At 71.5% G+C, this 14,433-nt stretch overlaps 10 non-coding genes across 10 annotated transcripts; 4 read left to right on the top strand and 6 right to left on the bottom strand.

Moving 5' to 3' along the window:
- Positions 1–101: 101 nt before the first annotated feature.
- Positions 102–173, bottom strand: TRNAE-CUC (transfer RNA glutamic acid (anticodon CUC)). The gene has a single exon. It is a non-coding gene; the product is annotated as a tRNA-Glu (tRNA).
- Positions 174–465: 292 nt separating this feature from the next.
- On the bottom strand, positions 466–537 carry TRNAG-UCC (transfer RNA glycine (anticodon UCC)). Its single transcript has one exon. It is a non-coding gene; the product is annotated as a tRNA-Gly (tRNA).
- Positions 538–1,298: 761 nt separating this feature from the next.
- TRNAD-GUC (transfer RNA aspartic acid (anticodon GUC)) lies at positions 1,299–1,370 on the bottom strand. Its single transcript has one exon. It is a non-coding gene; the product is annotated as a tRNA-Asp (tRNA).
- A 640-nt stretch (positions 1,371–2,010) lies between these two features.
- TRNAL-CAG (transfer RNA leucine (anticodon CAG)) lies at positions 2,011–2,093 on the top strand. The gene has a single exon. It is a non-coding gene; the product is annotated as a tRNA-Leu (tRNA).
- Positions 2,094–3,693: 1,600 nt separating this feature from the next.
- On the top strand, positions 3,694–3,764 carry TRNAG-GCC (transfer RNA glycine (anticodon GCC)). The gene has a single exon. It is a non-coding gene; the product is annotated as a tRNA-Gly (tRNA).
- Positions 3,765–7,638: 3,874 nt separating this feature from the next.
- Positions 7,639–7,710, bottom strand: TRNAE-CUC (transfer RNA glutamic acid (anticodon CUC)). Its single transcript has one exon. It is a non-coding gene; the product is annotated as a tRNA-Glu (tRNA).
- Positions 7,711–8,002: 292 nt separating this feature from the next.
- TRNAG-UCC (transfer RNA glycine (anticodon UCC)) lies at positions 8,003–8,074 on the bottom strand. Its single transcript has one exon. It is a non-coding gene; the product is annotated as a tRNA-Gly (tRNA).
- A 761-nt stretch (positions 8,075–8,835) lies between these two features.
- On the bottom strand, positions 8,836–8,907 carry TRNAD-GUC (transfer RNA aspartic acid (anticodon GUC)). The gene has a single exon. It is a non-coding gene; the product is annotated as a tRNA-Asp (tRNA).
- Positions 8,908–9,547: 640 nt separating this feature from the next.
- TRNAL-CAG (transfer RNA leucine (anticodon CAG)) lies at positions 9,548–9,630 on the top strand. Its single transcript has one exon. It is a non-coding gene; the product is annotated as a tRNA-Leu (tRNA).
- Positions 9,631–11,230: 1,600 nt separating this feature from the next.
- Positions 11,231–11,301, top strand: TRNAG-GCC (transfer RNA glycine (anticodon GCC)). The gene has a single exon. It is a non-coding gene; the product is annotated as a tRNA-Gly (tRNA).
- The last annotated feature ends 3,132 nt before the right edge of the window (positions 11,302–14,433 follow it).

The raw sequence follows: 14,433 nt of genomic DNA, 5'->3' as shown, positions 1-14,433 counted from the left end.
TGGGGCTAGCCGCGAGGCAAGGGAGAAGCCAGCCAGCTTCGGCTAAAAGGGGTGCGGATGCGCTGGGGAGAGGTCGGGAGGCCGAGAGGAAGAAGAAAGGCTTCCCTGACCGGGAATCGAACCCGGGCCGCGGCGGTGAGAGCGCCGAATCCTAACCACTAGACCACCAGGGAGCGTCGGGCTCTGCGCCTGGCCCGCGCGCCCTGGGCGCAGCGCCTCCAGACCACCCCGTCGCCTCCGCTTTGGCTCCAAGGCCCCTGCCTGGCCACGGCCAGCCGCCCGCCCGCCCTACCAACCCACCCGCCCTGCCGGCAGCACCCTCAAAACGCTGCGCACCTCCTTCCCTCCCTCACACACGCGCTCAGCCTCGGGCCACGCTCCGGCTCCGGGCTCTCGGCTCCCGGCTCCCGGCTCCCATCGGGCCTGGGCACGAGGGCCCTGGAGCCGTGCAAAAGGTTGGCCAGCTGCGTTGGCCGGGAATCGAACCCGGGTCAACTGCTTGGAAGGCAGCTATGCTCACCACTATACCACCAACGCTGCACAGCCCCGGCCGCCCCGAGACGCCGGCGCACGCTTCGCAGAGGCGCCTTCACGCCTTCTCGCCGCCGCCTGGGCCGCCTGGCGCCGCCCTGCCCCGACGTGCCGCCGGTCGGCAGCTCTGCGCTGCCGCAGGCGCCAGCAGCGGCCGCCCCAGCCCCAGCCGCAGCCCCAGCGCCAGCCCCAGCCCCAGCCGCAGCCCCAGCGCCAGGCCCAGCCCCGCCAGCACGACGCCGCTGTGCGGCTCCGCAGGCCCGACCGCCCGCCGCCCGCCTCTGGGGGGCGCTCTGGCCGCCGTGCCGCTCCCCCGGCCCTCGGCTGCCGGCCGGGCATTCCCCGCCCCGCGAGACACGCTGCCCTCCGGCGACCCGCTCGCCCGGGCCCTTCTCCGCGGAGTGCCCGGCGAGGCCACATCCCGCACCCACAGAGGACCCGACCCAGCCGCCGCCCACCCCGTCCCCCGCGCCCATCCAGCACCGGGCAGCGTCGCGTCGCCGAGGAGCCCGTTGCGGCCAGTCACTCGTCAGGCGCCGGGGGCACGACAGGAGGCCCTGGCTGGGCCGTGGTGACCCCGCACGCGCGCGCGCGCGCGCCCGGGGTCACGAGGAAGGCAAAGGGGTGGGGGCGCTCGACGGTGGGCAAGCCGGGCACCCGTCGTCGCCCCGCGCTTCTCGCCGGACGCGCGAGGGAGGAGAAGGGCCCTGGGGGCAAGCGTTTGGACAGAGCGGCGGTGGCGCCGGCGACCAAAAAGGGCGTCTTGCCTCCCCGTCGGGGAATCGAACCCCGGTCTCCCGCGTGACAGGCGGGGATACTCACCACTATACTAACGAGGACGGCGGCGGCGGCCACCCGGGCGCCCGCCCCCTCTCCGCCTGCCCGCCCACGCCTACCCCTGCCCTCGACGCCCTGCCTTACGCAGGCGCCCGCCACGTGCCACACCCGACCGGACCCCAAACCAACCGCGCCAGCCCGCACAGCAGCCCTCCCAGCCCGACTCGGAGTGGACCCCAGGCCCGGGCCCCGGACCCGGACGGCGCGGAACACTCCGAGTGCGCCGGCGCCTAGGGCCTGCCCGGCGCGGATCGCGCAGGGAGAAGAGGCCCGAGCGGGCAAGCAAGGATGCGAGCAGGAGGACGGGCGCCCCGGATGGGCAGGGGCGGAGGAGGGAGGGCGGCGAGGACCTAGTGGGGGTGGGGGGTGGGGGGTGGGGGGCGGCGGCGGCGGCCAGACAGGCTGGGCCGACGCCGGTCTCTGGGTGCGGGGCCGCGATGTGCGAGGGGGCGGGGCGGCGCGGGGCGAGGCGGCGGCGACGGCGGCGGCCGCGGCGGGCGCGGCGCCAGGCGAGGCGGCTGGCGCTGCTCCTGGTCGGCCGGGGCGCGCGTCCCGTCCCTTGCGCGCCCACACAGCCGCCAGCCGCCGCCAGCGTTCGCGCCGGGTCCCAGCCAGGCGAGCGGCGACGCGCCCAGGCCCGCCGTCAGGATGGCCGAGCGGTCTAAGGCGCTGCGTTCAGGTCGCAGTCTCCCCTGGAGGCGTGGGTTCGAATCCCACTCCTGACACGCCCACCTTTTGGCCCGCCCCACCAGGGCACCGGACCCCGGCGGGCCTGGAGCCACGCCCTATCGCAAGCCCGCTCCTGCCTGGCCCGCCGCTCCGGCCTTGCGCCCTAGCACAAAGGGCCCAGTGCCGAGCCCTGACGCCTCGACGCTCCTGGCCCCAGGCTTGGCGCACACACGCCCTCCCCCACCAGGTCACGCGCCTTTCCCGCCCGATCCCACGCCCACCCCCGCAGGCCTGGGCCACTTGGCAGCACGTCTCTCCTCACCTGCTTTCCGGGGGCTGCGTTTTCCTTCCTTCCTCCCTCGGGCTCCCGCTCCCGCTCCACTCCCGCGGCCCCCTGCAGACCAGCCGGCGGCGCAAATGCCCAAAGCCCTCCGCATTCCGTTCTCCACCAGACTGGTGCCTGCTGAAGAGCGCCTCGCTCTCAGAGCCGTGCACTCCCGCCACCAGGAGCACACCGTCCCACAGAGAGCCCGTCCGTCCTTTCCGCCGGCCCCCATTCCCTTCTCTCCACACCCTCCTCAGGTGGCCCGAGGTGCCCACGACGATTTGCCACCTTGATGACGCTTTACCCTGCCCACACCTGCCTGCCTCCCTCCCGGGACCCAGGCTGCCCAGCCACCTGCTCGCCGGCCCACGACAGGGCCCTCCCTTCAGTGGGCCTGGCCCGGGAGTCCAGCCCGGGCAGGTGGCTCCCGTGAGCGCTGAGCCCAAGGAAGCCCTGGATCCCCAGGCCACCCACCTGGGCGCCCCAGCGCATCTCCGCGCCGGCAGCCGCTGCCCGGCCGGGACCCGAGGACCCCAGCGCGCTCCCTCACCGCGCTGTCGGCCAGCTAGCCAGCAGCCACTCTGCCGGAGCGCTCCCGCCAGCCAAGGTCGCGCTCTTGCCTCACAACCACCGCCGCCCTCCCCACGCCCCCCGCCCCCCCGCCGAGCTGGCCCCCGAGGGAGCGCTGCGCGCCCGAGCTCACACACCTCGCTTCGCTCTCCTGGCCTGAGCGGCTACTCGGCGGCGCCGGCGGCGCTACGGGGCCTCCATCTCCTACACACGACACACGCGCCCGCCCACACCCACACCCACACACCCCACCCCGCGACAGCCCACCCCACGGCACCGCACGTGCGCACACAACCGGAGCTCCGGTCCGCCGCCCCGCCCGCCCTCGCACCCTCTGCCCCGGCCAGGAAGCCCTCGGCCAAAGGGGCTTTGGGTGGCGGCTGAGAGGAGCCGCGGAAGGCCACGGCCGTGCTCAGCCGCGCCTGCCACAGCCTCCCCCGCGCTGGGTGGGATTCGGGCGCTGGCCAGCCTGGGTCCGGCTCCCGGCTGCCCCTGGCCACCCCGGCAGGGCAGCGTCTCGCCGCGGCCCTCGACCGAGGAGAAAGCACCGCAGGAGCCTAGTCGGCCGGCGTGCGTCCCCGCCGCGCTCGGCCCGTCTGCGCCGCTCGCTAGGGCTCGGGACGTGCCTGGAGCCTCTGTCCCACACCGCGCGTCCGCCTCCTGCTCAAACGAAGCCGATGCTCCGAACAGGCCCGGACCCGGGTCTGGCCGCCGCTGGGGAGCGCCGCTGGGGAAGCCGTCTGGGGAGCGGCGCCATCGGTGCATGGGTGGTTCAGTGGTAGAATTCTCGCCTGCCACGCGGGAGGCCCGGGTTCGATTCCCGGCCCATGCAGCGCGCCGTCCCCTTTTGGCCGGCCCTGCAGCCCCAGCGCGCCCCCCGGCTTCCTCTGGCCCACGCTCAAGGCGCCTGGCCTAAACCAGCTCCGCTCCGGACCAGGCCGGAGCCCGCCCCTGCCCTTCCTCTCCGTCTCTCTCGCCCAGCGGACCAAACTCCACCCAGCGCCCGAGGCCCCTGGCCCGCCCACACGCCTCCCTTGCCCCTTTTCTCTTCAGGACCCTGAGCACCCCGCTTCGCTCACCCGCTTCCCTTCCAGCGAGGCTCCCCCGCACCACCACACACCCGCACGGCGCCGCGCCGCACCAGAGCCCACGGGGCCGCGCCCCACCTCCACGCCTTTCATCACGGTTCCTCCCTCCCGGTCTCACTCTACCCACACTGCCAGAGTCCTCCTCTCTTTGCACAACCAGGGGCAACCAAGTTGCCACCCCGAGCCCTGATCCGTCCCATTCTCCTCCAGGGACCCTCACAAACTCACTGGGCTGCACCAGGAAGACCCGATGCATGGCACCACATGCTCCCGACGCGCGCCCTATAGTCTCTTGAGGCCCCGCTTGGCCGCAGTGGCCTTCCAACTCCGCCGCTCCTGCCACGCTAGGACCCCCGCCAACACCAGGTCCACCAACGCCCGCGCCAGCACTAGCACCAGCAGCACCAGTCTCCCCCTCCGCCGCCACCACCACCACCACCACCAGTCCTCCATCACCACACCGCGTCGGGCACCATCGCCCAGAGCAGGGAAGTTCTCCACCATCAGCACCACCCACCCCACCACCAAGTCCACCACCAAGTCCACCACCACGATCACCAGCAGGACCAAGTCCGCCACCAGCGCACCAGCTTGGCATCATTGCCAACGGTACCGAAGTCCTCCACGATCACCACCCCCACCCCCACCGCCACCACCGCCACCTCCACCATCACCACCACCGCCACCTCCAACATCGCCACCACCAACAACTCCACCACCACCGCCACCTCGACCATCGCCACCACCACCACCACCAACAACAACTCCACCACCACCGCCACCTCCAGCACCAGCACCACCACCATCACCAGCAGGACCAAGTCCACCGCCAGCTCACCAGCATGGGCATCATTGCCAACAGTACCGAAGTCCTCCACGATCACCACCCCCACCACCCCCGCCACCACCGCCACCACCACCAGCTCCACCACCACCACCGCCACCTCCACCACCACCACCACCACCATCACCAGCAGGACCAAGTCCACCGCCAGCTCAGCAGCATGGGCATCATTGCCAACGGTACCGAAGTCCTCCACGATCACCACCCCCGCCACCCCCGCCACCCCCGCCACCCCCGCCACCACCTCCACCAACTCCACCAGCTCCACCAACACCAGCTCCACCACCAAGTCCACCATCACCACACCGCGTCGGGCACCATCGCCAACACTCCTGGAGTCCATCACCACCGCCGCCGCCACCGGGACCGTGCACACCATCGCCACAGCAGCCCGCGCACCGGCACCAAGAGCACCGAGGTCAACCCCCAGCACCAGCAGCAGCAGCACCAAGTCGTCCTCCACCAGCAACACAAGCACCAGCACAGCCTGCACCTCCAGCCCCACCAGCCCCTCCTGCCCCAACATCCCCTCACGGTTCCCCTGCCTGCACGCCCCCTCCTCTCCAAGTCCTCACTGGTCAATGATCCTGTGTGGCATTTGTCCCTTTGGCCTCTCTGAATCTCAAGCCCAGGACGCCCCCTGACGCATGACTGGCTGTCCCGATGACAGGTGATCGAAGTCTCGGGGGCGGTGGAATCCCTCACCCCGTTGGGACGGCTCCTAGACCCGGGCCCGCCCTCTCTCTGTGTCTCCCTTCGGCCTGCCCGCCGGCCTGCTTCCCACCCACGCCCCCCACACCCCACCCCTTGGCCTGACCACCTTGCAGCACCGCACAGCAGTCTCCCCCCGCGCACCTCCTCCGCCACGGTCCTGTCCCGCCACGGGGGCCTCCAGCTCTCTTGCACCGGGGCCCGCTCCCCAGCACTTGCCACGCGCAGCTCCTGCCAGCCTCCAGGCTGGACCCCTCCCACCCACCCCCCACCCCCATCGCTCACATTCTCGGCTGGCAGTCCCGGCCTCCCACACGCTCCTCAGGCACACTCGTGCTCTCTCCCCTCCCCTACCTCAGAGCTCACCCTCCCGCACAGGTGCTCACGTCCATGCCTGGCATGGCGCCGGGGAAGGAGCTCTTCCCCCGCCCCACCGAAGCCTCTGCAGACACCCTGCCCGACTGTCCAGCCGCACTCTGGACCGGTCCCGCAAGCCCCACACCTCCCCGCGCCGGGCACCCCACCCACACACCCGGGCTGCCCCCGGCCCTCCCCTCCTTCTGGGATCCTCCTCGCTCTATGCCCTGACCCCCGTGGGAGGCCACCCACGTGAGTAAACACCTTCATCCCGCGGCATCCCCCACCACACACGCTCCACACACACCCCCCCACACACGCTCACACCCACACACCCCACACACACCCCACACGCATCCAGACACACCCCCACACGCTCACACCACACACACACACACACACACACCCACACACCCACAGAAGCAATGGCGCTGAGGGAAGTTCCCGTGGTGATGGTCAGCGCCCGGCTGCCCACAGCGGCTCCTTTCCACCGCTGGGACGACCTTGCCCCAACCCAGCCAGTGTGGTGCCGCGGCAGGTTTGGCCGGTGCACGGGCTGTCCGCTTGGGCTCCTGAAGGAGACAATCTCTGAACAGACAGCAGACCCGTGGCGGACAGAGGCGTGCAAGTGTTTCTGGGAAGGAGACCGTGGTCTGCGATTTAGCTGGAGGAGCACCCGGACAAGACGACGGGCACAGGGCTGGAGACAGGGCTGGAGTAGCTCCTGGCTAGGTGTCGGCTAAGGCGCCAGTGGGAAAACCTTCAACGGGCAAACTCGGCCGTGGGCCTGCGCGGTGGCGGTCGGGGCTGGGGGAGGTGGAAGGCGTTCCAGGGAACACGCTTGCCACTTTGCCGTGGGACTCAAGGGATGGGTGATGCGATTTCAAGAACCTGTTGGCTACAAGTCCACCGTCTGTCTCCGGTGTGCCTCCACGCCCTCCCCCTGCTTGGCTGTTGGGTTTTCCCCACCGGCCTCCCGAATCTTCCTGCTGTCTCTCCTGCACTGCCCGTCGGTTCTGCTTCGTGCACGCGTCCACGTTCGCTCTCCCAACTCCACATCCCCGGCGCAACCGTGCCGCTCTCTGCTCGTGGTGGCCGGGAAGCTGGACCGAGCGGTGGCTGGCCCGAGGGCGAGGGAAGGGACCAGGGGCTCCAGCAGGTGTCCCGACGCAAAGAGGCAGATCGCTCACCCTGCCCCGACCTCTTCCCCCTCCGACCCCCCACCCCCCCGGCCCGCTTCCCCGCACCGTCAGCACTCAGTAGCACCTCCGGAAGGAGCAAGGGGTGGCTTGTCAGGGGTGGCGGGGTTTCTCCTGGCGGCAGCAGTGCAGCCGGAGAGTCCAAGCCCCTGCGGTGGCCGGACGTGCGGGCGTCTGTGGGTGGCCCCGCGTGAGGACAGAGGGTATCGCGCGCGCGCGTGCGCGCGGCCTCTCGGGTTTGGGACGGAGGAAGAGGGGGAGCCATGCGAGCGCCCAGGCGAGGCGCCGACGCGCTGCCGTTGGGCGGCCGGCCCGCTGGCGAGGCCAAAAGGGTTGGGCTGGCCGAGGCGACAGGGCAAGGCTTGGGCTCGGCCGTGCGCCTGGCCTTGTCTGGGCCCCGAGGCCGTGGGGCTAGCCGCGAGGCAAGGGAGAAGCCAGCCAGCTTCGGCTAAAAGGGGTGCGGATGCGCTGGGGAGAGGTCGGGAGGCCGAGAGGAAGAAGAAAGGCTTCCCTGACCGGGAATCGAACCCGGGCCGCGGCGGTGAGAGCGCCGAATCCTAACCACTAGACCACCAGGGAGCGTCGGGCTCTGCGCCTGGCCCGCGCGCCCTGGGCGCAGCGCCTCCAGACCACCCCGTCGCCTCCGCTTTGGCTCCAAGGCCCCTGCCTGGCCACGGCCAGCCGCCCGCCCGCCCTACCAACCCACCCGCCCTGCCGGCAGCACCCTCAAAACGCTGCGCACCTCCTTCCCTCCCTCACACACGCGCTCAGCCTCGGGCCACGCTCCGGCTCCGGGCTCTCGGCTCCCGGCTCCCGGCTCCCATCGGGCCTGGGCACGAGGGCCCTGGAGCCGTGCAAAAGGTTGGCCAGCTGCGTTGGCCGGGAATCGAACCCGGGTCAACTGCTTGGAAGGCAGCTATGCTCACCACTATACCACCAACGCTGCACAGCCCCGGCCGCCCCGAGACGCCGGCGCACGCTTCGCAGAGGCGCCTTCACGCCTTCTCGCCGCCGCCTGGGCCGCCTGGCGCCGCCCTGCCCCGACGTGCCGCCGGTCGGCAGCTCTGCGCTGCCGCAGGCGCCAGCAGCGGCCGCCCCAGCCCCAGCCGCAGCCCCAGCGCCAGCCCCAGCCCCAGCCGCAGCCCCAGCGCCAGGCCCAGCCCCGCCAGCACGACGCCGCTGTGCGGCTCCGCAGGCCCGACCGCCCGCCGCCCGCCTCTGGGGGGCGCTCTGGCCGCCGTGCCGCTCCCCCGGCCCTCGGCTGCCGGCCGGGCATTCCCCGCCCCGCGAGACACGCTGCCCTCCGGCGACCCGCTCGCCCGGGCCCTTCTCCGCGGAGTGCCCGGCGAGGCCACATCCCGCACCCACAGAGGACCCGACCCAGCCGCCGCCCACCCCGTCCCCCGCGCCCATCCAGCACCGGGCAGCGTCGCGTCGCCGAGGAGCCCGTTGCGGCCAGTCACTCGTCAGGCGCCGGGGGCACGACAGGAGGCCCTGGCTGGGCCGTGGTGACCCCGCACGCGCGCGCGCGCGCGCCCGGGGTCACGAGGAAGGCAAAGGGGTGGGGGCGCTCGACGGTGGGCAAGCCGGGCACCCGTCGTCGCCCCGCGCTTCTCGCCGGACGCGCGAGGGAGGAGAAGGGCCCTGGGGGCAAGCGTTTGGACAGAGCGGCGGTGGCGCCGGCGACCAAAAAGGGCGTCTTGCCTCCCCGTCGGGGAATCGAACCCCGGTCTCCCGCGTGACAGGCGGGGATACTCACCACTATACTAACGAGGACGGCGGCGGCGGCCACCCGGGCGCCCGCCCCCTCTCCGCCTGCCCGCCCACGCCTACCCCTGCCCTCGACGCCCTGCCTTACGCAGGCGCCCGCCACGTGCCACACCCGACCGGACCCCAAACCAACCGCGCCAGCCCGCACAGCAGCCCTCCCAGCCCGACTCGGAGTGGACCCCAGGCCCGGGCCCCGGACCCGGACGGCGCGGAACACTCCGAGTGCGCCGGCGCCTAGGGCCTGCCCGGCGCGGATCGCGCAGGGAGAAGAGGCCCGAGCGGGCAAGCAAGGATGCGAGCAGGAGGACGGGCGCCCCGGATGGGCAGGGGCGGAGGAGGGAGGGCGGCGAGGACCTAGTGGGGGTGGGGGGTGGGGGGTGGGGGGCGGCGGCGGCGGCCAGACAGGCTGGGCCGACGCCGGTCTCTGGGTGCGGGGCCGCGATGTGCGAGGGGGCGGGGCGGCGCGGGGCGAGGCGGCGGCGACGGCGGCGGCCGCGGCGGGCGCGGCGCCAGGCGAGGCGGCTGGCGCTGCTCCTGGTCGGCCGGGGCGCGCGTCCCGTCCCTTGCGCGCCCACACAGCCGCCAGCCGCCGCCAGCGTTCGCGCCGGGTCCCAGCCAGGCGAGCGGCGACGCGCCCAGGCCCGCCGTCAGGATGGCCGAGCGGTCTAAGGCGCTGCGTTCAGGTCGCAGTCTCCCCTGGAGGCGTGGGTTCGAATCCCACTCCTGACACGCCCACCTTTTGGCCCGCCCCACCAGGGCACCGGACCCCGGCGGGCCTGGAGCCACGCCCTATCGCAAGCCCGCTCCTGCCTGGCCCGCCGCTCCGGCCTTGCGCCCTAGCACAAAGGGCCCAGTGCCGAGCCCTGACGCCTCGACGCTCCTGGCCCCAGGCTTGGCGCACACACGCCCTCCCCCACCAGGTCACGCGCCTTTCCCGCCCGATCCCACGCCCACCCCCGCAGGCCTGGGCCACTTGGCAGCACGTCTCTCCTCACCTGCTTTCCGGGGGCTGCGTTTTCCTTCCTTCCTCCCTCGGGCTCCCGCTCCCGCTCCACTCCCGCGGCCCCCTGCAGACCAGCCGGCGGCGCAAATGCCCAAAGCCCTCCGCATTCCGTTCTCCACCAGACTGGTGCCTGCTGAAGAGCGCCTCGCTCTCAGAGCCGTGCACTCCCGCCACCAGGAGCACACCGTCCCACAGAGAGCCCGTCCGTCCTTTCCGCCGGCCCCCATTCCCTTCTCTCCACACCCTCCTCAGGTGGCCCGAGGTGCCCACGACGATTTGCCACCTTGATGACGCTTTACCCTGCCCACACCTGCCTGCCTCCCTCCCGGGACCCAGGCTGCCCAGCCACCTGCTCGCCGGCCCACGACAGGGCCCTCCCTTCAGTGGGCCTGGCCCGGGAGTCCAGCCCGGGCAGGTGGCTCCCGTGAGCGCTGAGCCCAAGGAAGCCCTGGATCCCCAGGCCACCCACCTGGGCGCCCCAGCGCATCTCCGCGCCGGCAGCCGCTGCCCGGCCGGGACCCGAGGACCCCAGCGCGCTCCCTCACCGCGCTGTCGGCCAGCTAGCCAGCAGCCACTCTGCCGGAGCGCTCCCGCCAGCCAAGGTCGCGCTCTTGCCTCACAACCACCGCCGCCCTCCCCACGCCCCCCGCCCCCCCGCCGAGCTGGCCCCCGAGGGAGCGCTGCGCGCCCGAGCTCACACACCTCGCTTCGCTCTCCTGGCCTGAGCGGCTACTCGGCGGCGCCGGCGGCGCTACGGGGCCTCCATCTCCTACACACGACACACGCGCCCGCCCACACCCACACCCACACACCCCACCCCGCGACAGCCCACCCCACGGCACCGCACGTGCGCACACAACCGGAGCTCCGGTCCGCCGCCCCGCCCGCCCTCGCACCCTCTGCCCCGGCCAGGAAGCCCTCGGCCAAAGGGGCTTTGGGTGGCGGCTGAGAGGAGCCGCGGAAGGCCACGGCCGTGCTCAGCCGCGCCTGCCACAGCCTCCCCCGCGCTGGGTGGGATTCGGGCGCTGGCCAGCCTGGGTCCGGCTCCCGGCTGCCCCTGGCCACCCCGGCAGGGCAGCGTCTCGCCGCGGCCCTCGACCGAGGAGAAAGCACCGCAGGAGCCTAGTCGGCCGGCGTGCGTCCCCGCCGCGCTCGGCCCGCCTGCGCCGCTCGCTAGGGCTCGGGACGTGCCTGGAGCCTCTGTCCCACACCGCGCGTCCGCCTCCTGCTCAAACGAAGCCGATGCTCCGAACAGGCCCGGACCCGGGTCTGGCCGCCGCTGGGGAGCGCCGCTGGGGAAGCCGTCTGGGGAGCGGCGCCATCGGTGCATGGGTGGTTCAGTGGTAGAATTCTCGCCTGCCACGCGGGAGGCCCGGGTTCGATTCCCGGCCCATGCAGCGCGCCGTCCCCTTTTGGCCGGCCCTGCAGCCCCAGCGCGCCCCCCGGCTTCCTCTGGCCCACGCTCAAGGCGCCTGGCCTAAACCAGCTCCGCTCCGGACCAGGCCGGAGCCCGCCCCTGCCCTTCCTCTCCGTCTCTCTCGCCCAGCGGACCAAACTCCACCCAGCGCCCGAGGCCCCTGGCCCGCCCACACGCCTCCCTTGCCCCTTTTCTCTTCAGGACCCTGAGCACCCCGCTTCGCTCACCCGCTTCCCTTCCAGCGAGGCTCCCCCGCACCACCACACACCCGCACGGCGCCGCGCCGCACCAGAGCCCACGGGGCCGCGCCCCACCTCCACGCCTTTCATCACGGTTCCTCCCTCCCGGTCTCACTCTACCCACACTGCCAGAGTCCTCCTCTCTTTGCACAACCAGGGGCAACCAAGTTGCCACCCCGAGCCCTGATCCGTCCCATTCTCCTCCAGGGACCCTCACAAACTCACTGGGCTGCACCAGGAAGACCCGATGCATGGCACCACATGCTCCCGACGCGCGCCCTATAGTCTCTTGAGGCCCCGCTTGGCCGCAGTGGCCTTCCAACTCCGCCGCTCCTGCCACGCTAGGACCCCCGCCAACACCAGGTCCACCAACGCCCGCGCCAGCACTAGCACCAGCAGCACCAGTCTCCCCCTCCGCCGCCACCACCACCACCACCACCAGTCCTCCATCACCACACCGCGTCGGGCACCATCGCCCAGAGCAGGGAAGTTCTCCACCATCAGCACCACCCACCCCACCACCAAGTCCACCACCAAGTCCACCACCACGATCACCAGCAGGACCAAGTCCGCCACCAGCGCACCAGCTTGGCATCATTGCCAACGGTACCGAAGTCCTCCACGATCACCACCCCCACCCCCACCGCCACCACCGCCACCTCCACCATCACCAACACCGCCACCTCCAACATCGCCACCACCAACAACTCCACCACCACCGCCACCTCCAGCACCAGCACCACCACCATCACCAGCAGGACCAAGTCCACCGCCAGCTCACCAGCATGGGCATCATTGCCAACAGTACCGAAGTCCTCCACGATCACCACCCCCACCACCCCCGCCACCACCGCCACCACCACCAGCTCCACCACCACCACCGCCACCTCCACCACCACCACCACCACCATCACCAGCAGGACCAAGTCCACCGCCAGCTCAGCAGCATGGGCATCATTGCCAACGGTACCGAAGTCCTCCACGATCACCACCCCCGCCACCCCCGCCACCCCCGCCACCCCCGCCACCACCTCCACCAACTCCACCAGCTCCACCAACACCAGCTCCACCACCAAGTCCACCATCACCACACCGCGTCGGGCACCATCGCCAACACTCCTGGAGTCCATCACCACCGCCGCCGCCACCGGGACCGTGCACACCATCGCCACAGCAGCCCGCGCACCGGCACCAAGAGCACCGAGGTCAACCCCCAGCACCAGCAGCAGCAGCACCAAGTCGTCCTCCACCAGCAACACAAGCACCAGCACAGCCTGCACCTCCAGCCCCACCAGCCCCTCCTGCCCCAACATCCCCTCACGGTTCCCCTGCCTGCACGCCCCCTCCTCTCCAAGTCCTCACTGGTCAATGATCCTGTGTGGCATTTGTCCCTTTGGCCTCTCTGAATCTCAAGCCCAGGACGCCCCCTGACGCATGACTGGCTGTCCCGATGACAGGTGATCGAAGTCTCGGGGGCGGTGGAATCCCTCACCCCGTTGGGACGGCTCCTAGACCCGGGCCCGCCCTCTCTCTGTGTCTCCCTTCGGCCTGCCCGCCGGCCTGCTTCCCACCCACGCCCCCCACACCCCACCCCTTGGCCTGACCACCTTGCAGCACCGCACAGCAGTCTCCCCCCGCGCACCTCCTCCGCCACGGTCCTGTCCCGCCACGGGGGCCTCCAGCTCTCTTGCACCGGGGCCCGCTCCCCAGCACTTGCCACGCGCAGCTCCTGCCAGCCTCCAGGCTGGACCCCTCCCACCCACCCCCCACCCCCATCGCTCACATTCTCGGCTGGCAGTCCCGGCCTCCCACACGCTCCTCAGGCACACTCGTGCTCTCTCCCCTCCCCTACCTCAGAGCTCACCCTCCCGCACAGGTGCTCACGTCCATGCCTGGCATGGCGCCGGGGAAGGAGCTCTTCCCCCGCCCCACCGAAGCCTCTGCAGACACCCTGCCCGACTGTCCAGCCGCACTCTGGACCGGTCCCGCAAGCCCCACACCTCCCCGCGCCGGGCACCCCACCCACACACCCGGGCTGCCCCCGGCCCTCCCCTCCTTCTGGGATCCTCCTCGCTCTATGCCCTGACCCCCGTGGGAGGCCACCCACGTGAGTAAACACCTTCATCCCGCGGCATCCCCCACCACACACGCTCCACACACACCCCCCCACACACGCTCACACCCACACACCCCACACACACCCCACACGCACCCAGACACACCCCCACACGCTCACACCACACACACACACACACACACACACCCACACACCCACAGAAGCAATGGCGCTGAGGGAAGTTCCCGTGGTGATGGTCAGCGCCCGGCTGCCCACAGCGGCTCCTTTCCACCGCTGGGACGACCTTGCCCCAACCCAGCCAGTGTGGTGCCGCGGCAGGTTTGGCCGGTGCACGGGCTGTCCGCTTGGGCTCCTGAAGGAGACAATCTCTGAACAGACAGCAGACCCGTGGCGGACAGAGGCGTGCAAGTGTTTCTGGGAAGGAGACCGTGGTCTGCGATTTAGCTGGAGGAGCACCCGGACAAGACGACGGGCACAGGGCTGGAGACAGGGCTGGAGTAGCTCCTGGCTAGGTGTCGGCTAAGGCGCCAGTGGGAAAACCTTCAACGGGCAAACTCGGCCGTGGGCCTGCGCGGTGGCGGTCGGGGCTGGGGGAGGTGGAAGGCGTTCCAGGGAACACGCTTGCCACTTTGCCGTGGGACTCAAGGGATGGGTGATGCGATTTCAAGAACCTGTTGGCTACAAGTCCACCGTCTGTCTCCGGTGTGCCTCCACCCCCTCCCCCTGCTTGGCTGTTGGGTTTTCCCCACCGGCCTCCCGAATCTTCCTGCTGTCTCTCCTGCACTGCCCGTCGGTT

This window comes from Mirounga angustirostris, unplaced genomic scaffold, assembly GCF_029215605.1.
Source record: "Mirounga angustirostris isolate CCGP_5_RB_7025 unplaced genomic scaffold, mMirAng1.0.hap1 SCAF_6, whole genome shotgun sequence".
NCBI classification, from domain to species: Eukaryota; Metazoa; Chordata; class Mammalia; order Carnivora; family Phocidae; genus Mirounga; species Mirounga angustirostris.
The sequence above is the reverse complement of the archived record's forward strand: the minus strand, read 5'-3'. Positions and strand labels throughout refer to the sequence as shown.